General features: G+C 29.2%; 1 protein-coding gene across 3 annotated transcripts in view; it reads right to left on the bottom strand.

The window, feature by feature from the left end:
• LOC129966089 (solute carrier family 35 member G1-like) overlaps nt 1-21,850 on the bottom strand; it is a 30,955-nt gene that overhangs the window by 1,630 nt on the left and 7,475 nt on the right. The window contains exon 1 of one of the 3 annotated variants that reach the window (XM_056080464.1): nt 9,352-9,452. The exons of the other annotated variants lie outside the window; for them this stretch is intronic. The gene's annotated coding sequence lies outside the window, so the exon portion shown is untranslated. Of the gene's footprint in view, nt 1-9,351; nt 9,453-21,850 lie in introns of those variants that run through there. 3 annotated transcript variants of the gene reach the window in all.

Here is a 21,850-nt window from a genome sequence, read left to right as displayed (position 1 = left end):
TTAAAGTAATATGTCTTTTTTCACTTTCTAATAATATACAATGTAACTTACTATCAAAAAATCCAACCTTGATTATTTTCATGTGTTTAAATTATTTATCGAAAAAATATAGGAAGCATGTTGAGAAACTCACATATTAAAATTTTTATCTTTGTTGTTAATTAGACACTTCCGCATTTAATGCCCAATTAAAAAAAAAATTCTTGGAATTCGGTTTTGTCTGTGAATACTCTAATTGAAAAATGAAGAAAATGAAATTATTATGTTATCTTGACGACTAAACTGTAGACTATTTTAAAAGAACTCTATCAATGAAAAATATATTTGTCTCTCAGTCCATATACTTGTGAACATAGACAAACAGAGAAACATGTTTCCTGTTAAGCCGCATTGCATTAGATCGATGAAATTTGGCATATTTTAACCCCTTGCCTGCCGCGGGCGTATATATACATCTACCTAAGTCAATGTGTTAACTGCCCCTGGCGTATATATACGTCTCTCAACTGTATACGTATATACGTATAACTATATACATGGTACTGGGGACCGAACCTCGCAAGTTATCCTCGGCAGGTAAGGGGTTAAATTGGTAGGCTTACATATCTCATTTTAATGTTTGGATCATATTTGTGAAAAGGCTACCTATCTGTAGACTGTCTATTCGGTCTACTATTGAACGATTTGTCCTGTACAGCGCCAACACACATTATCAATTATTATTTGTAAAGATAATATATTCCATTGTTAAAATGAAACTTAAATCATTTTCATAGTTACAATTAATATTTCCCCTTGGTTTTATTATACCGTTCATGATTGAGATACAATGATTCAGCTTTTTTAAGGCGGCTGGTTTCTGTATAAAATATACTTTGAATAAATTTTTAATGTCTTGAAATTAACTTTAGATTCGAGCTATGATGAAAAACTTTCAAAATGCGCCCATTTTTAAGCAATGTTGTACGTTCTTGTGATATTATTGGATATATTAAGATATAGAGAGAAACTTAATGAGATGCATTGTACAATGAACAAAACTGCATCTATAAGGCAAAAATTCGTCACAGATTTACCAGGAACATATATTTGTATACACTGCATAGAAATCACATGTGTGAATAGGACCATTGTATGACATGCGTAACGAGGACCATTTTCAAACTGTTATGAGGTTAGTTGACAGCTATAATAACTTCTCCGAAAGGGAAAAATATATATTAAGGCAGCAGCTGTGCATGGGTTTCCTGCAGAGAAAAGTAAATAACAATGATGATTTTTATCCGTAAAAAATGATCAGGTTTTTCATGGTATTACGATTCAACGTAATGATGTTTGGGGTTGGAAGTTCGATAGAATGCGTGAGTTACAGTTACAATTTAGCAAACCATTCGGCAGGCAAATGCTAAATAGAAAATAGAAACTTACTTCCTAAACTTAAGGAAGTAGTGTTTTATCTAACCTGTTAAAGATTTTTCAACACAGTAACGATATATTAAACCGTCGCAAGTGGTACCCTTTATACTTCATGCATACTCACTAATAAAGGCGTTATTCGCTTCCCCCCCCACATAAAAATATGGATCTTGGACAAGGAAAAGAATGCCACCAGTGCTTAGATTTTTATTTTCAGTTTCTTGCATATTTTCTTTAAGTATTTTTCTTGGTAAAATGGGGGTAAATAAATATTCATTTCATAAATATTTTGATTGACATCAAAGTTTCACATTGAATTGCAATTTTACTAAAGGGATTGCATTCCAAATTTTATTGATATATGTTGTTACTCTTTAAAGTATCGCTTGCTAACAAACACGCCGCTCTTAAACAGATTTGGTTCAAAATTTGATACATATGTACTATTTAGATGCTAAAACTGTGTACATAGTTTTATCTATTTTACATTTAGTACCTACAGAGTTCACTTATATCCGGACAGATAAATTTCCTATAATGGATTTCGTTCTAAATGTGTTGCTACAAATTTGGTGGAAAGATCACATATTAAATTTCATCTATCAAAGGGATCGGATAATTCAAAAAATTTTGAATTATCCGATTTATAGACAGACATAATTCCAAAAATACTGTTTTCAGGTACAGGAAGGTCTGAAATGAGAAGATTGAATTATTTATTGATTGCAGTAATTGTATATACTGCAAATTCGAGAAATAAAGAATTCAAACAATTCAATTAATAATGCGATTCGGTTTCCCACTTTATATACTGCAAGTATAGACTGCCACAAACTTCTCTGAGATGGGAAAAAAAAGAAACATTTTTGGAATAATATATGTCTGTCGATGCGTTTGTAGACACAAAAATTCAAAAAACAATTTGATTTAGAAAGTTGAAATATAGTATGTAATCTTTACACCAAATATTCAGATTTCTTGAAATTTTGATTAAAATTCAGTGACTAGAATTCTATCTAGCTCGCTGTTTGAGTACAAATGAATATAGTAATTATAAAAAGCTAAAATTTAGACGAATAAAATTTGGCATGCAATCTTTCACACATTTTAAATAAAATTTGTGAAAGGGTTTGCACTCTACTAATCTGTACTTCCACGTTTATCTTCATCAAGTTTTGAACAAAATTTTCCAGCGGTTTAAAAATCTGTCGATTTGTATCTTCGTACATTTGGAAATGTGATAACTGACAAACGCATTGACTTACATATTTGCTTGGCGCAGCTTGGCCAAAATTTGGCCCTTGCGCCATTAAACGTCACACAAACAAATACTGACTTACATAAATGATAGTTTTTTTAATGCAATTTTGTCATATATTTATATTTTTTTTGTCATATTTTGGTTCTAATCGTCCAAAAACGCGTCTTAAATGTATGCTCAGTTTTCTTCTCTATACTACGAAGTACGAAATACTCATGTGTTGGAATTCAGAGATAAAAATTTTCGCATTCTTGTTTTCCGGCAAGACAGAATAACACCTTTATTTGGGAATATAAGAGAAAGTTTCGAAGAGGCATTTCAGCTGGTTATGTAGTTTTACTCAAAGAATTCCAACCTAAAAATATTATCATGTTAATATTATCCTAATCGCTTTAAAATTAATAAGCAGGTAAATAAAAAAAAATCTCCTTTATATAATACGAATAAAAAGTACTCTAATAAAAGATATGCTAAACAATAAAATTAGTTTGCATTTGATTACAACAATAAAAAACCGCTATTACAATAGTACTGAAAAATTTTAAAACTAGAGAAAAAAAATAATGAAATGAAATTTGTGTCCCTAAAAGGTTAAGTTATTAAAATTCTAAGGAGTGTAAAAATGCTTGGGAGAGAAAGCATTAAAATTACAACTGATTTTTTTAACTGATTAAGCCTCTAATTAAACTTCTGGAAATAGCTAGCATATACAAACCAAGAAGTAACTATGTAACGAATTTGGTCTCTCCAGGTCTAACACTATCTTATAAACCATTCTAACCTTGTGTTGCGGTTTTAACATCACGCAGTTTACAAAAAATACAGTTTAAAAAAATATAATGTTAATAAAACAGAGTAACTTAATTAAAATTATTGTGCTAGCAATTAAATAAAATTTATATCTATTAAAATTTAGCATAAAGAGTTTGAATGATAATATTATAATGTTATATAGCAAAACGATAAAATTTAGATAAACAAAATTTTATTTTTCAAATTTAGCATCTATATTGTAGATCAATATATGACAAGTATTATTACAGAGACAGAGTTTTAATTTAACAAAAATATGTTTACTTTTGCAATTCGCAGAAGAAACTCAAGGGTTTGATAGAATGCAAAAGTCTTCAACTTTATTATTTAATTCTGCCATAAAGATATCATAATCACTAAACAGCCTCTACATTGAATAAGTTCAAGAAAATTTTGAGTTTCTGACATCAGTGACTAATATAGCTGAAATTATATTCTAATACATCCATCGACAGGTGTTACATTTTTTCAATGGCCTATTATTCATTTTAAATACTACAGAACTGGGTTATCAAAATTTTCAGAAGTGTAAATTTTTTAAGCAATGCATTCTGAAGATTATAACGATATTTTCTGTAATGCATGCTGAAAATATGCCAGTATTGGAAATTATGTGGTTTCTTTCAATAAATTATTTATTACTTAGAATTTTAAAAATATCATATGTTAATTAATCTCAGTTTTAGTGCAAGAATTTTCAAACATTATAACTGAAATTCTCTTTTTAACGTATAAGATATATATATATATATATATATATATATATATATATATATATATATATATATATATATATATATATATATATATATAAGCTTATTTTGGTTAAAGCAGAATGCATAGTTTGAAGACATAGAAGAGGCTTTGTATTTTTAATTTCGTTTTATTCTCTCATGGGAGATAGGCATGATTTATTTACAAGAAGGCGCAGCACGACACAAAAACAGAAGTAAAGAAAGAGCGAAACAAATGATCACTAGTCTTATATAACATGGGATTTCCGGCCACGTGGTGACTGAATATATGTGTTGACCTTTGACAAAGGCACCGAAAGTATCATTTTCACTTGACTGATTGCGCAGTAATTTTTACACAGCTTCATACGTGGAATGACATCAGTACTATGGGTTAACCCTCCTGGCGGCGGCTTTCAGATTGCTATCCTTACCGAAAGCGGCAAGCCGGAATAACAGGTTCAACCTTAAAAATGTCGCGGTTTGGTCAAAAGGATTGCTTTCCCCTTTTGCGGTCAGTTCAGCGCTGCAGGCGGGAAGTGATTAGCAAATTTCACGCTGTGAGTAGCTGGTGTTTCTTATCGTAGTCTTTCGATTTCTAAGACCATTTTTCTTTCAGTTCTTAGGAAGAGATTGACAATAACATCGATTGAAAATGCGAAAATGTGATTGGTTTTTTTAGAGGTTTTTCGATTATTTTATAAAACAATACATAAAATTTATGTTAGGAATAAGTTATTATCATGTTTATTTTGATACTAGTCTAGTTTTTATAAATTGAAAGTCCTCGTCTAATATTTTTTTCATTGCAATACGTTTCGCAAATTATTTTATTCCGTAGTACTGTGAAATTATTTCTCGACATTACCTGCAAGTGAATTAATTTTTTTAAAAAAACCTTTTCAGCGCATTGCCAATTTATTTTAATATTTTAAAATGCGTGTTTAAAACATTAATTGCGATAAGTAACACTACGTTATAACTTTGTTTCTTCAGTATTCAAAAAAAATAATTGTGTAATTAGGGAATTTCATGCAATGTTTCACTTTCAAATATATCGATTTTCAGTATTTATCTGCATGATTAAAATTTTATAATTAAATATACTTTACAATATTTAATTGGCAAAGCTAATTGGCCAGTTATTCAGTAATGCTGAAATAACTGGTCGATGCTGCTTATGACTACAACAAATAAAAATAATTGTCAAAATATTTCTTTGTAATATTCATGATACAAATTTGGCCTGGAAAAATGACTCAAATAATACAGATTATTTAGACTCATAATTAACCATTTGCAACTGGAATTTTTTGAATACCTTCAAATCAAGTTCCTACAGAATATTAAGTACTGTTTTAAAATAAATTACAATTTTTTGAAAAATCTCAGTTTTAAGTTTTTTGGGTTAGAATCAAAGCTCTTACTATTTTGCAATCGGATAACGACAAACCGTGGGGTAAACGAATCATTAAAAAGAAAAATCTGAATTTAAAAGCTTTGCAAATACAATTGCATTGATCTTTTTTACTTATTACTTTTACATTATTTATTGCTTTCGGTGATCAGCACATGTGTTACGTCGAGGTTACTAGCCAATATAAAATTTTTAATTAAATGTTTTCTTCAGCAAAACATCTTGAAATTTCAAATTTTGATAGTCATATAATTCATACTATTGCAGACTCATTGTACCATTCTGTATTGCAGATTTTTTGAATTTTCTGTCAGCTCCTTGACAGTAATTCCTTAATTTAAAACGGGAGTGAATAAACTTCAATTAATGCAAAACCTGTTTTGTTGAAACCAATCAGGCTTATTAAATTTCTAAATACAGGGAATAGAATCATTCAGCAATAAATATTTATGTATATGCTGAATATTTCTTTTTAATTTTTGAAATGACTCAGATGATTTCTCATATCTCTTATTCAATAAAAATTTCCAAAAATTCCTTCTTATTCTGTAATAATTTTGAAAGTTATGATGGAATACACTTCAAAATCTCATTTTATTTTTAATTCATAATTTTTTAAAAAATTTCAGAAGTAAAGAAAAAAAAACCATTTTACACATTTTTATTTTCTAAGATGCATATTCCACTAAGATATATATGGAAGCTCTAATAGACGCCACGCACAAACATTCGTCTAAGTTAATAATAAAGATGGACGAGTGTGTGTGTCATTATTTGTCTGGTTGTATTGGTACTTTTCAGACCAGACAATTTGAAATAGAATTACCAAAATCTGTACCTACATACTTTGGACAGTGGGAATCATTTCTTTAAAATTTTAATTAACCCTTTCAAGGGACAAGGGAAGTATGCTCATCACCAAATTCAACAATTTTTGAGTTGGCATAAATTCTTACGAATTTTTCAATAAGGTTTCAATTGTAGGTTAGAGGTTTCAATTGTTTATCTCAAATAAAATGAAGTGTCTTGATTTATTTCTTAGTTATTAATTGGAAAAATTAATTAATAAATCAGATTAAATTGATCTAATAAGTTGAATGAATTACTTTTCCTAGGCCAATCTTAATTTTAAAAACATTTTACTCCAACATGACTAGGAAAAAAAGGCCCTTTAAAGGGTTAATAAAAATTATTAAAATTTTAAAGTTCATTCGAAAATATCACAGTAGAAAATAATTTGTACATTAATTGTGAATTCAAATTTTTCCCCCCACTTTTAATTAAATTAAAAATATTTTAGCATATTTTAAAAAAATATTTTATTTTTGAATTGAAACTAAACGTTTTCATTGTTACCCTTATATTTCATTCCGGCTTTTTACCCATTGATGATGATTTAGTTAAAAGGTTAAAAAGATCTAAGCTAAAAGCAAAGGGGTAAAAATTTCTTTACTGAAATACAAATAAACCATGTGGCTGAAGAGAATGCTCCATAATTAGCATCTCAATAAATAAGACACTACAAGTTCAAGATCTTAATTTTACCTCAAAGAATGAATTTTCTTGGTGATACATTCAAATGTATAAATGACACATTGTATAAATTATATTAGAATAATTTCGTATTTTATCGCTGATAAATGGTAAAAATTTAAATAATTTTTAATTAACAGAAGTTTTAATTAAAATTTTGAAAATTTCATCTCCAGGTGAACATTCACAGCTTTCTAATTATTTAATGGCGAAGTTTGCTCGCTCTAAGTCAAACAGTTTGATCTGGAGATCGCCAATACGAACATTCATATTCATTATAATTAGAGATATTCGCTACTTTAATAGAAATATTTGCAAGCGACCTTCATGTCTGACACCCTTGTTCAAACTAGTTCTGTTTTTAAAAAATTAAAATGTGAGGCTAAAGCTTATTAAGAATAAAGTATTTCAAATTACATGGAAGTGGATGTTTCCGAATTTTTTTTACTCTCGTGATCAAAAATAAAATAAAACAAAGATCATATCCCGTCTTGTTTGTTAAAAATCACATCCAGTGAACTCGAACTGACCAAACAGGAGAAGAAAATAGTCGAAATGCCAGTTGTACGCATTAAAAAAATTTTAAATGCTAACATATGAGATAAAATTAGATCAAGGAGTTAAAATAATGGCAACAATTTTAAAATTATTAATTCTCACATTTAACTCACACATTCACTCACTTTCAAGTGGATTAAAATTCGTAGATTAAATTACTCAGCATTAAGAGTAAAAATGTCAATATAAACCAGTTTCATATAAACAGAATCGTGCTATGTATATATAAGATTGTACAGTGAAATAAGATTAATGTTTCGATACAAAAAATAGAACCTTTAAAAACTGCGCTTATAATAACTTTGAAAATATTATTAAAAACCAGAGGAAAAATATAAAAACAATGAAACTTATATCTCTACAATGCTTACATTTTTGTTCGAATTCGTCAAAGAGTGTGAAATTCTATAAGGTTTAAAGAATGAAACAAATATTTAATTTTCATATATAGTTTATTACGTTATAAAAATAAGGATTTAATGTAACGAATACTAATCTTTCCGAAAAATCGCACTTTAATATATTGATTCTATATATCTCCCCGTTTTGAAATACTCTTATTAATGAATACTAAAAAAAATAATTCATTAAAAGTTAAAAAGTTTCGTTCGTTAAGTAAATTCTGTAAATAAGTTTAGTGTCTTATTTTCAAAAATAAGTTGCATAAGCAATGTCAATTCTAAAATCCTTAAATGAAAGCACGCTATAAAAAAGAAACTTGTCAAATTTTAATATTATATTTTTTATTTATTTTTTACATTAACTATTTTCTTATGCTAGAAAGCTTTAAAATCTTATGTTTTAAATTATTAATAATAATACGTTTATGTATGTATTCATTCCAGGTATATATTTTCATACGTTCAATTTTATTCTCGTTATTTAAATTTCATTTTGGATACGTAATTATTATCAAAATCTCAAAAGTAACGCCTCAGAACGTAAGCGAGATTTTAAAATGCTTAAAAAGGCGCGAGCAACAAGTCATCAATCATATGCCCACTGATAACGATTCACTTTTCCTTATCTCACATTTCCTTCTCATTATCTCACAGCTTGGGATTGGGGGTAGGGAAAAACTGGAACCCGTAAAAATACGGGCAGTGACAGTTTTAAGGGAGTTTTTGTTTCCGTCTATAGACGGGTCCGCCGTTTTGAAGGGAGAAAAGATTCCGTCTTTTTCCGGGGTTGCCGCTTGGAGGGTTAAATTAAGATAAAGTTTTGGAAATTAATTTCGTTAAATTAAGAGTTTAAAATATCATTATATATATATATATATATATATATATATATATATATATATATATATATATATATATATATATATATATATATATATATATATATATATAAAGATTAATAAAAGATTGTACAGAAATGTATTAATTTATCTGCAATCGATATATCGATTTATTTATGACTACAAATCACAAATATGTAAATGAAAAAAACAGGGCATGATTCAAAAGTTTAATCACGTATGTTTAATTTATGCACATTTTGACTACCTTGAACTAAAGTTGTCATGAATAGACAAAAAAATATAATTCTCGATTACAGAAGCCACAAAAATGTTAAGAAGAAAAATAAAATTGAAAAAAAAAAGTCTCCAAACTCACCAACAAAGTGCGCAAAAGTAATGGAATGAATTATATGCTTTGCGGCAGTTATTTAGAACAACACATTAACAAGAATTTTTATTTATTAGAAACTGAAAATGTTGGGAGATGCATATAAAAAGAGTCCAAGTATTATTATTAAAAATCATTGGGGGTGAGATAAACATTTTTCACAATAGATACATATTTCTGCACAAAACAAATAGTTAGATACCGATTTCATTATCAACGTTTTTCTTTTTCTTTCTTTTTTTATCTCGCATACAACCTACATTTAAGGCTTTATTTTTTAAGTGTTTGATATGTTTATGCTGTTTATCTTTTATTTTTGAGGACTGATGTTTATGCTTCCAAATTTGCAATCGAATATTCAATAAAATGAACTATCAAAATATTTATATCTATCGCATTTATTTCTTATCTATAAAAGCAAGATTTTAATGGTCTCATGAATTACTTATCAATATAATTATAATTATAAATCATATTCGTAGTTTATCTTTAACACAAGTATAAATTATATACCTCATCATTTTCTGCCCTCTAAAACATTTATTAAAACATCAACGGTTGGACAGACTGATGGCTACATGATAGATAAAAAAAAAATACAGCTGAATTATGCATATCACAGATTACTTTGTATCTAGATTTATTATTTTTGATTATTTGTAAAATCGAGTTCAGTTTCTGCGCATTTTAATCCTACAGTATTGAATGACACTTCATCTACACTTTTATCTATTCTAAAAATAATGCATCATTGTTTTTTAAACGCTCAAAGACAAGTAGGAAGATAACAGATTATGAAGAGTGTAACATTCCTTTATCAAGTTCCGGTATTTTTTTAATCACATTATTTACTAACTCTACAAAAAATGAATTCGGTAACCGTAACTACAGTGAAAACGATAATATCACATTATCAGAATTAATCTCTTTAAAATTTTCAATTAAATATTTTATGTAACTTTTCTCTAAATAGCATCTTCAATAAAATATTTTTAAGCTTAAACTTTTGATAGTCATATAACTCATACTATTACTGAAACTTTACGTCGTTCTGATCATTGTACTATGTATCTCTCTCATTTTCTATCAGCTCCAGAAAAATTTCTCCTGAATTATCGAAAATATATATTACTCCTGCATCGTATATTTGTTATTTCTTTTTAGTAATATTTAAAAAGTAAAGCTTAGGTAAGTTTTTCTATTTCTTTCCTCAGTAGGGTTTTTATTAACGGAGAATTTAATACTAAATACATTAATTAAGAGAGCGAAGTAAGTATATCGTTTAATATGGATATGCTGAACAAAAATAGTCACAAAATTTTCAACTAATTTTACATGGGCAATTTTAATGAAATCAGTTAGTGTTGTTAGAAATGAGCTTGTAATTAAAATCTACAAAAGTTCCTATAATCATTTTTAAAAAAATATATCAGATCTTTTTAAAATCTATTTAAAATTGTTTCATTTTTTTCATATCTGCTACTTTAAAAATCGGTTTTCAGCCGAAACTCCCAACATTTTAAAACTTTTTTATTCTAAAACTCATACTTCCAAAACTATGTTTTATTTTATTTCTACAGCATTCAGAAAGGAAACTAATGCTTTCTAAGGAAACCTCGAACCTTTCTAAGGAAACCTGAAAGCAAAACTGGAAGTTTTTTTTTTTTTTTTTTTTTTAAATAACCAAAAATAGAACGATGGGCGAACAATTTTCAGACCACATAAATTAATGTTTATCTAATTGTTGTTTAACACAATTATTTATGTCAAGTAATTATTTTTTATTGTTTATACAACGGTCTTTTTAACAGTTAAATGCAAAGATCTGGGAAGGAAAGAAAAAATGACAGACGAATCATAAAAACTACAGTGGAATAGCCATAAGAAATGACATAAACAACTTCAGATTCAATGAAAAGATCGCTACAGAAAGATTTTTTTTTCATGTTTGCTCTATTAAATTTCGGATAATGTATGAACAGTATTCGATGGGACCTGATAGTAGATATAAACATCATTGAGAATTTACCAATATACTAAATTATCGAAAAAAAAGCTTTATGAATATAGTAAATTTATGCTATTGTAAATTTTTGAAGCGATGTTTAGAAAGGAAAATCCAAATTACAAATGAAGGAATCATTCAATAGGTTCATTTGGAAATGTATTCCAAAAGAAAGGTTCATGGAATTAAGAAACTATCAATCAAAAAAGCAATCATTATGAAATTCAACTAAAAATAAATATTTCCTGAACCAAATTAATAAAAGATAGATTATATTTAGAGAGCGCTAATACTGCTAGAACTAAAACACAAATGAACTTAACCAAATCCTTGACACTTGAAAAAATCTTCAGGCCCGATTCATTTTTTCTTTCTATTTGGTTCCTTTTTTTGCATTTAAACTTAATATTTATTTCTAATTTGGTTCGTGGAATTACGTACTTTGACACTATATGTAATCATGGCAATTACACAATTTAACAGATCCTTTAATGGATTTAAAGCTTTACTTGTAGAATTAAATGTGTCTCCATTAAAAAAAAAAACTGAAATTGGGTTTGCTGCTTTTGATCAGGAAGGAGTGAAAGAATCGATGCTCGCTCGCTTACCCGTGACAAAGTGTTCGGAAAAATAAATAACAATTTGGTTTTAAAGAAAGGAATAAAGTAACCCAAGAAGATAAAAAAAGAGAGGGCAAAATATTGAAATGTAGCAAATTTTAAGTAATTTTATATTTTAAATTGCATTTTGTACCTTAAAAGTATTTTCCACAAAAAATGATAATTTTTTTTAAATTCTCATACCTGTAGCATGAATTTTCAAAAACTGTCTGTGATACACCCTTCAGACTTGGTATGAATATTTCATGTCATTTTCTACAGAAAGTGTCAAAGTAATCTCACTACATCGCACTTTTGAGTTTTATAGCCCTCTGCTGTGTTGACAGTTGTGTAAATATCAGGAAAATTTAATACTAAAATTTATAAAAATTTCATTTTTGAAATTTTCCACTGGACATTCCCCAGACAAATATGTTTAAAGCTTTTCAACATTCTTCATTTTCAATTTCATCTTTATGATTTTATTTTAATGCGTTACAGAATTTTGTTACATTTCACTTTAAATTGATTTTTTTTAAAAATTCGCATTGAAAAACAAGTTGTTAATGCTTAAAATGAATCCTTTATACAGTACTGATCATAAAATGTTATTACAATATTCATTTTAATAATATTTTCGAAAATAGTTTTAGAATGTATGTAACGAGTATCACGGAAAGCGCTATGTATACTTTTAGATTGGATATCATAAATCTAGGTTTGATATTCAGCATGATTGTAAAATAAAATAAGTGTAGAGGGGGGGGGGGCGAACTGATTTCTACCGTTATTTCTTCTTCCGTTCAACTTTTTTTCAAAATAGTTATTATTGAGGAAGGTGGGAAAAAAACTTTTTTTTTCCTTCTAACTATGTAAATTCTCATATTTCAATTTTGAAACAAAATGTTTTTCTAATCTCCTCCAATAATCTGTTTAAAATATAGTTATCAGAATCAATTGGGAAATGGCAAAATCTTTTTAGCTGTTAGAGCTATGTCAAGGATTTATTTTGCGATTTTTCTTGAAAATGTGGAAGGAAAGTACCGGAGACAATTAATTTTACATTTAAGAACTAAAAATTTCATGTAAATAAAAATCGGCGAAAAATCAATGTAGCGGATAGGGCTGAAGAATTAACGTGGATTTCAACAAAAATGTATATGGAAATGGGAAGAAATGTTACCACAAATGTAAATGTTTTCTAAGCCTATTCTTGGATATCGGAAATCTAGTTTACATATTTGGCATGATTATAAAATAAAAGATCAATAAATAAAATAAAATTGTGCGAGGGAACTGATTTCCGTAGTATTTTTTTTTTCTTACATCCAACATAATTTCAAAACTAGTAATTATTATAATTATTATTGCGGAAGCTGGGGAAAAAAATCTTTTTTTTTCTTTCTAAAATTGAATAATTTTTTTGAATTTCAGATTTGAAATAAAATGTTTTTCTTATACTAGCCAATCATTTGTTTAAAATATAGTTATCAGAATGAGTAAGGAAAAGGGGAAATCTTTTGATTTGTTTGAGCTGGAGTTGGCCTAGAATTTATGTTGCTATGTTTTTTGAAAACGGGAAATGACTCATCAGGAATAAATATTGAGAGTTGTGAAATAAAAATTGTCGAAATCGGTACAGTGGATGGCACTGATGGATTGTCGTAATTTTTACCTATAATATTGTGAAGTGAAATAGAGTTTCTGAGACTTTTTTCAAAAATAGAGAGAAGAAAGATGGCCTTTAGTGACATATCCAGCGGTCATGAAAGTTCATATAAGACAAAAATTGGGACGGGGATTTGGTTTTGCAAACTCTTAAGTACATAAATATTTAGTACATTCGATGTTTTTCAATATCCAAATCACATCCTATCCAAATACGAAAATGAAATTCACTTGTTTTAATGCTAATTAAGTGATTAATATATGAAAAAAATGATGAATGTAAAGTTTCGAAAATACAATTTAAAAAAAACCTTTCAAGAAAACAGGGGAGTTTTTTTTTAAAGAAAATTTAGTTCCTTGTGGTTTTGGAAACAGCTTTAATTTATATTGTTCATTAATATTTCACTGATGTTACTTTGAAGCTAAATACAGGTTGAAAGCAATCGCAAATTTCTATACTGTTTGAACAAAAAGTCATTGTTGTTAGCCCCTGACCAGGTCGAAGCTCAGGATGAGTTTTGGTTTTGCTTGATTTGCGTAAATCTCCGTTTTAAATGAAAAATACTCAATGCACCTTCTGAAACAACTACAAAAATCTTTTTGTGAATATTTCATGAATTGTTAGATATAATATTTACATTTAATTAGGAACTTTAGAGTCGTTTGGAACATACAATTTTAATTATTTCAATCTGGGAAAATAGTTACATATTGCCGTTTCCTGTGATTACTACTTGCATTAAATGCCGATTTCCACTTAGGATGAATAGTCAGCTGCCTAGGATCACTAGACTGGCACAGCGGCATAAACCAAATAAACAGTACGAATTCTATGCATAATAGGGTATTAGAATAGTACTAACATCTTACCAAGTATAATTGGTCGGTGTCCAATATATACCATTGCATTGACATAAATATTAGGAAATTTATAAAGCCGAACACCTGCTTCATTAATAATGTATACAAACGTAGATACCCAGCAATCTGAAGTGATGACAAATAAAATAAAAAAACAAATATTATTCACAAAGTTTAAAAAATATATTGTTATAAAATATTATATATCTATATCTATATCTATACTTATAATAAAGCTCAATGTGTGTGTGTGTGTGTGTTGGCGCTCTACAGGCCAGGTCATTTGACATACAGCTATCAAATTTCGTACATGTATACCTTAGAGGTCGGGAATGTGCACCTGGGGTCCCTTTTTTTGAAATTTTAATTATTAATTAAAAACTAACTTTCCCGCCAAAAGAATCTTCCATTTTCCCCACCGCCAACTTTTCCGCCAAAAAAATCTTCCATTATCCCCAGCGCCAAACGAGAAAGGCTTCCGTTGTTTTTTTCTCCCAACAGTAATGAGGCTAGGGTTAAAATTTTTCGGCGGATTATTTCAATCGGTTCTGCTTATTTTCTTAATGTTTGATGCCTTTAAAATTAAACATTGTTAATGAATCAATCTTTCAGATTCATTCTGAAGTACTTTTGAATTAAAATAAAACAGAATAAAGGAAATTAAAAATTTCTAATCCGCATAGCGTTACCCCAACTGGCGTAGAAAAAATCACGTATTTGCGTTACGTAACCGGCGAAGAAAATTCACGCATGCGCATTCTGTTCTGATTGTTGCCATGACAACATGTATATGCTTATAGTTTTAAGTACAACGTTTTTTAAGTAGTTTTTTTAAAACCTGTTTTCAACCGTTTATTTTAAACGATTCGTTTTATTTTCTTAGTGTTTGATGCATTTAAATTTAAACACAGTTAATGAATCGATCTGCTCATAATGAATCTAAGAAAATTTTGTTGACCAACTCTTGAGATATTACATAAATTTAAAAAAATATTCTTTAGTGCCCATAAAGTTTAAACGCTGAGTGACTCTATTTTCAGTAATCAGATTATAAAAAAATGCTTTGTTTCAGTAAAAAATATTATTATATTAATTGAAGATAAATTCTTTCCACTTTAATTTAAAGCATAAATTCTACGGGTGCTAACAGAAAATGAGAGAGATACATATTACGTTATGACTGAAGGCCTTTATAATATTATGAATGAATTATATGATAATCAAAATTTGAAGTTTTAAAATATTTTGATGAAGAAGCTATTAAAGTAGAAATTGCATAAAATATTTAATTATTAAAATTTTAACGAACATTAAGATTGGCGAACCGGCTGGTCGCCAAAGCCGGCTAGTATATATATATATATATATATATATATATATATATATATATATATATATATATATATATATATATAAGGAGAGATGAGAGAAAGAATTTTATAATAAAATACTAATCTCAAATAAATCGTTAGCATGTTAAAAGATGTGCCGAAAATTCAAAACTAAATTAAGCAATTTATTAAAAAAAATGGACCTTATAATATGCATTGCCTAGGATCACAAAACGTTTAAATCTGCCACTGCTTAATAAAATATATAAGTTAAATATTACTGAAAACAAAGCTATTAGTTATACTAGAAAGAAAATACGGTATTAATGTTTTATCACTTCAAGTTTTAGATTTCCGTACAAATATTTGATTTAAGTACATGTATATCACTACGATTAAGTACATTTGCTAAAAAAATATATTACCTTCTTGTCGTGATTCTAGCTTTAAACGAGAAACGTTTACTAAATAATATAATACGGCAAAATTCATTATAATGTTTATAAAATTTTACCTTCAGCAGCATTCTCTTTGCTCTGATAACCATTGATAATAATAAGTAATTGAAAAAAATCCGTAATATGCTTTATGGTAAATTTCACATCAACCCATGCTTAGACGCATGTTTAAATACGACAGCTATTAGCACCGAAACAGATAAATTCAAGAAGTGTTTGAAATCGGAACATCTTTTTCTTAGTTTAGGTGAGAAATCCTTAACGAAACAAGATAAATTAATTTGCTGAAATGATTTATTAGGTGATAATAAAAACTTAATAAGTTGTTTTCGGCACTTTGTCTCGGAAATATTCCTTACTTCGTTGCATGACAAAGCAAGAAAAAAGGCTTCTTAACGAGCGTTTTATGTATTAAATGATGTTTAAGCCCCTCCTTTGTACTTCTAGATTATTACAAATGCTAGAAAAATCGAGAATCTGGATAAATTTGGAAAGATTCAAACTAGAATGTGAATAAAATTTGTTTAGATTAGAATGTCTTTAGTTACATGTCAGGAAACATAGTAGCAAAACAAATGCAACATGATTAAAACAATTATGATCTTAAAATAAATATAAACTCGTTCTGACCAACTGGCATTTTTGACCAGTGGTAGATTTCCGACAAGGCAGAGTAAACAGTTACTTAATCTGTCTTGCCTTTGGCTAAGAGAGGTCGCAGGCAGGTCGAATGAAAAGATACTATTAGCATATTGCCAAATAAATAAATGAGTAAAAATGAGAATTTGATGAATTATAGAATATTATGATAATATTATCATTTGGTTAAGTATAATTGACTAGTTTCCTATCTATTTCATTCCGCTCATTTAGTTATTACAACATTTATAAACAACGAGTGTCTGGCCGTATAATAATGCGCATAGACGCGGGCACCATGCAGTCATGATAAATAATAATATACATATATTAACCCTTTCTAGGGCCGTGGGAAGTATGCTTCCCACCAAATTTATCAATCTTTGCATGAAATTATGTAGGTTGTCATAAGGTCTGACAAATTTTTTTAGTAAGTCAGAAACTTAGATGCTTCAATTCTTTATTTTACACAAAATGATGTGTCTTGATTTGTTACTTAATTATTAATTAACCAAATTAATTAATAAATCAAATTAAATTTATCTAATAAGCTAAAGGAATCCCTTTTCTTATTCTAATTGCAATCCTAAAAATATTTTAACATAATATGACTAGAAAAAAATGGCCCTTTAAAGGGTAAACATATTAAAAAAAACATTATTAAAATGAATTATTAACAAAATGGGTGGTTTAAAAATGTGTTGAGAGGTGGAACTAAATGAGCGAGTTTATCAAAAGAGGGTGCTAATACCACACAATGCATATGATTGCAGAATATCTAAATCCGCCGTGTTTGTTTCGCTAAAGTAGATGAATAAGGATCAAAGTTCACCAGATCTGACTGCGTTTCTCTCTTTCACAATACGGGATTAAAAATGTATCAATAATGGAAATTTAAAAAAATAAACATGGGGCCAATTCAGCATACTTGTAATTATTAGATTTTTCTCTACGATCCAAGATTTGTTTCATATTTTTCTATCTCTCAGCAAATGTACTTGGCTGTTTGAGTTTGAAGATAAAGTGCCAACTCATTAGAATCACACTATATTTTGAGTACTCATTTATGCTTTTAAAAAATTTCATGATTAGGACAAATTACAGTGGAGTCTCGCTTAACAAGCAGAATTCGTCACTGAATCTTACTCGTATTGCAAAACGCTCATCAAGCAAAACTTGTTTTTCTTAGAAATGCATGTAAAATAAAATAATGCATTTCATTCCGAAAAAACACCCATACTAATTTATAATAATGTTATTTATTAAATATAATGCATGATTTTTTTTTACGATAAAGATGTCTAAAGACAGTTATTTTTAGATACGAAACTATACATTTAGCTTAGAAAACAAGGCATATCATTATTGTTAAATGAATTTGTAGCGCGCACAGATACTGCCTTATCAGGGTGATGCTCTTCAACATACAACATGGTAATTTCACAAGCTTTTCATTATTTTATTGAAAGATTGTTGCTCTATTGTTTATAGTATTTCTTGTTTTGTTTGTTTTCTTATGGCACTTGCCACTGACAAGCCCACTGTTACGAAGACAGCGATTTAAGCCTGAGGGGGACGTCTCTTATTTTTTATAGCAGCGCCAACTAGGGCCAAGAGTACGACTTTGCCACTCACGCATCACTCATTCGCTTGCACAACTCCTTTTTACAGGAGGGTACATTCACACATCTCACAGATAGAACAACAGAAGAACAACCATGCCCAAACCGGGACTCGAACCCGGGACGCCCAGATCACGGGGAAGACGCGCTACCCCTATGCCAGAACGCCGGCATAGTATTTCTTCCTCTCCTGATCAAATGTCCTCGGTGGCTTTTTAATGTGATACAGAATGCAGTTTAATACACTCTTAAGAAGTTCTGGCTATGTTCTTCGATGTTATTGCTATCAACATCTAATCCCTAATTTTGGTTAGAGACAAAATTTCATCAATGAAGGTTGCAACGGCACTTGCTCAGACTCCTCGGAGTCGTGTTCAACAACGCTATCCAGCCAACACTTCTTCCAAGGGCTCTCTTCAAACTAACGATCAACACAGATTGATAGAAACCAATCTAACTTATAACGTCAGAACGATCCCTCGTCGCTGGTTCTGCGAAACATCATTCATTAAATGATTCACTTTTTTACATTTTATTTTGCTCGCCATGCGAATAATTTGTTATCCTAGGCGTCCATAAAGCGAGATTTGACTGTTATAGAAACAATGTATAAGTATCACCGTAAGTTAGGTAACAGATTTTTATACAAGGATTTGAATTCTTTGATTCCATGTCACTTTTTCATTCATTCATTCACACGTTCATTCATTCAAAGATATTAAAAACCGTATTTAATTAAAGGAATTCCAATTCTTTCTAAACCAGAAAATTGATAGAAATTTGTGACAGTATTTTTTTTTTATATTACCTAAAAATAAGTCGTTTAACTTTTTTTCCATATTTATTTGTGCTAATAGGAGAAAAGAAATTCAAGTATAAAAGTTTTTAGTAAAATAATTAGATAACAGCCAATAAAATATTTGATATTTTAAATATATAGTTACTACTACAAATAGATAAGAAAATTTTTATCCTTGAATAATTGCAGTGGAAATCTTGCATCCTTTCATTTAATTACGAGGGTCTTATTTTCCCAACCTTCGATGAATCATTAAAAAAAAAAAAAAAACTAGAATAAAATAATTTATTATTAAAAGTTTTACTAATTTATTATTAAAATTTATTACTTACTATATACAAACATGGTTAGTTTCCTATCAATATCACCATGATGGTTCCGGCATTTGTCAGATCGATTGTGTAAGTTTCTGATCCCCTCCTACAAAAATCTTACCGCCTGGCAATGTGAGATGGACTTCAACATTCCTTTGATGTTCCTCATTTGGCTGAAAGCTTAATTTTTCATTTAACGAAGGAGATGGAAATCTCTAGAATCTAATTCACATTTTCGATTATCTCCATCTAGAACTCAACGGAAGATCTTGTTCAACGAATTCATCATGTGTTTCGAATAAAATGTTGTTGGAATGTTGCTGGATTAGTTCAGTTATATTAACGTCCCGTTTTAAAGCAACACTTGGACTATTTTGAGACAGACCTCATAATTTTGAACCGCGGTCACATGATGAGAACGATACCCTCTCGAAACTTACGCACCACATCAGCGGGAGGGCGTTTGCCCCTGATGGATTTAACGTGCATCAGATCAACTTACACAACAGATTTTCGGTGGAATCGGGCCACGAACATGAAGCCCTCCTATTCCGAAGTCGAGACCTTACCACCAGGCCGCCGCAACCACTTAAATATGAGTCTCAAATGATGCTGGAATCCCAAGCAACGAGGTGGATGATTAGCATGCCAAAATTGCAACTTGGGAGGATGAATGTTTAGACAATCCGGTTCCCTATTCTTTCCTTAAAAGAAAACTTAAAGAACTTGCATAGTAATGAGTAACTTCAAAGGAATGTTAAAGTCCATTTCATATCATTGGTGACAAAGTGGCGACAAGAGAAGATTAAAAATCTTGTGCACCGAAATAACAAATGCTTATATCTTCACGACAATTATGCCTAAAAGAAATCATGTTTTACAACACATTTAATAATAAATCCATTTTGTTCTCTGATTTTTCTTTCATGTGGTCTAATCGGAGGTTTGGGAAGAAAAAAAAACGATTTTCGTATTATTTAGAAAGACAAAATTGCATTTTACTCGTGCGAAATATAATTACCCTATCTCTGTTAAATATCATTCTCGCATGGATAACCGTGTAATAGAAGAAAACCTTATCTCAGATTGCTTTTCAGTCATAACAATTACTTCATTACAATGCTTTTAGTTCATTCACTCTGTCTCCTCGAAAATCTGAAATGCACGATGCAAGTTTCACAACGGCCCGCAAAGAACTGCGTAATTGGATATAATGAATAACCTTTGTGTTACGTTAAATTACGTTTTACTCCTTCAAATAGGCAATGCTCACGAAGGATCAAATAAAAAAAATCGATTCAGAAACAGGTCAAAAATGGATTTTAAGAATGGTTTTCCCACAGTGTATTATTATTGACCGCAGACCGTTGGGCAATTAAAGTATTAGCTATTCTGTTGTACAGACATTGTTTACATCTCAATCTTTGAAAGTGCGTCTGAAGGTTATATGAAAGGAACAATAACTGCTGATTAAGATTTCTATTTTCTCGTATGCATAATACAGTGGTAAAAGGAAAATGCTGTAATCATCAAAAGTTTCGTCTACGAGATTTTGATGGATTCCAACGTTATAATCCACCCTGAGTTCGAAAAATCTCCCCATTTTTTAAAAAAACTTTGCCAGTTTATTTACAAATAAAAAATAATAAATGAAACGAACTAGAAAGATGAAATTTGGTACTATATTCATTAGTTTTAATAATTTGATTTTTAATATAGCCATATTAGTCAATTATCAAAATTATTGATTGATTAAATTAACTTATTATTTTTTAAATACTTTTAGAACAGATGTAACTTTCTGTAGATGGTAAAGGCATCCAGTTCTCTAAATTGTCCAAACATACTAATCCATGACAAGAATCAAGTAGGTCGATAGGTAGTAGGTCAAGTAGGTCGAATCGATAGGGTCTAATATCCGTCAATCACCTTCGTTAAAATTTTAGAGCGAAGAACACCTTTATCTGTAGTTCCATAAGCAAAATGCAGTTCTAGTTGGAAATTTTATTCGTCCTTTCGAAACATTTCCGCTGGTAAATTATTTTATTTTTCTTTTATCCTTTTTTTCATTTGAGATAATTCTTATTTCTCTTTTACTCCAACGGACTTAACTCATGTACGTAGTACATCAAATGCTCAATATTAATTGCTTCATGTTGTAAAAAATATTTCTTTTTTTCATCTCCGCTAA

This window comes from Argiope bruennichi, chromosome 4 (genome assembly GCF_947563725.1).
Source record: "Argiope bruennichi chromosome 4, qqArgBrue1.1, whole genome shotgun sequence".
Classification (NCBI taxonomy): Eukaryota; Metazoa; Arthropoda; class Arachnida; order Araneae; family Araneidae; genus Argiope; species Argiope bruennichi.
The sequence above is the reverse complement of the archived record's forward strand: the minus strand, read 5'-3'. Positions and strand labels throughout refer to the sequence as shown.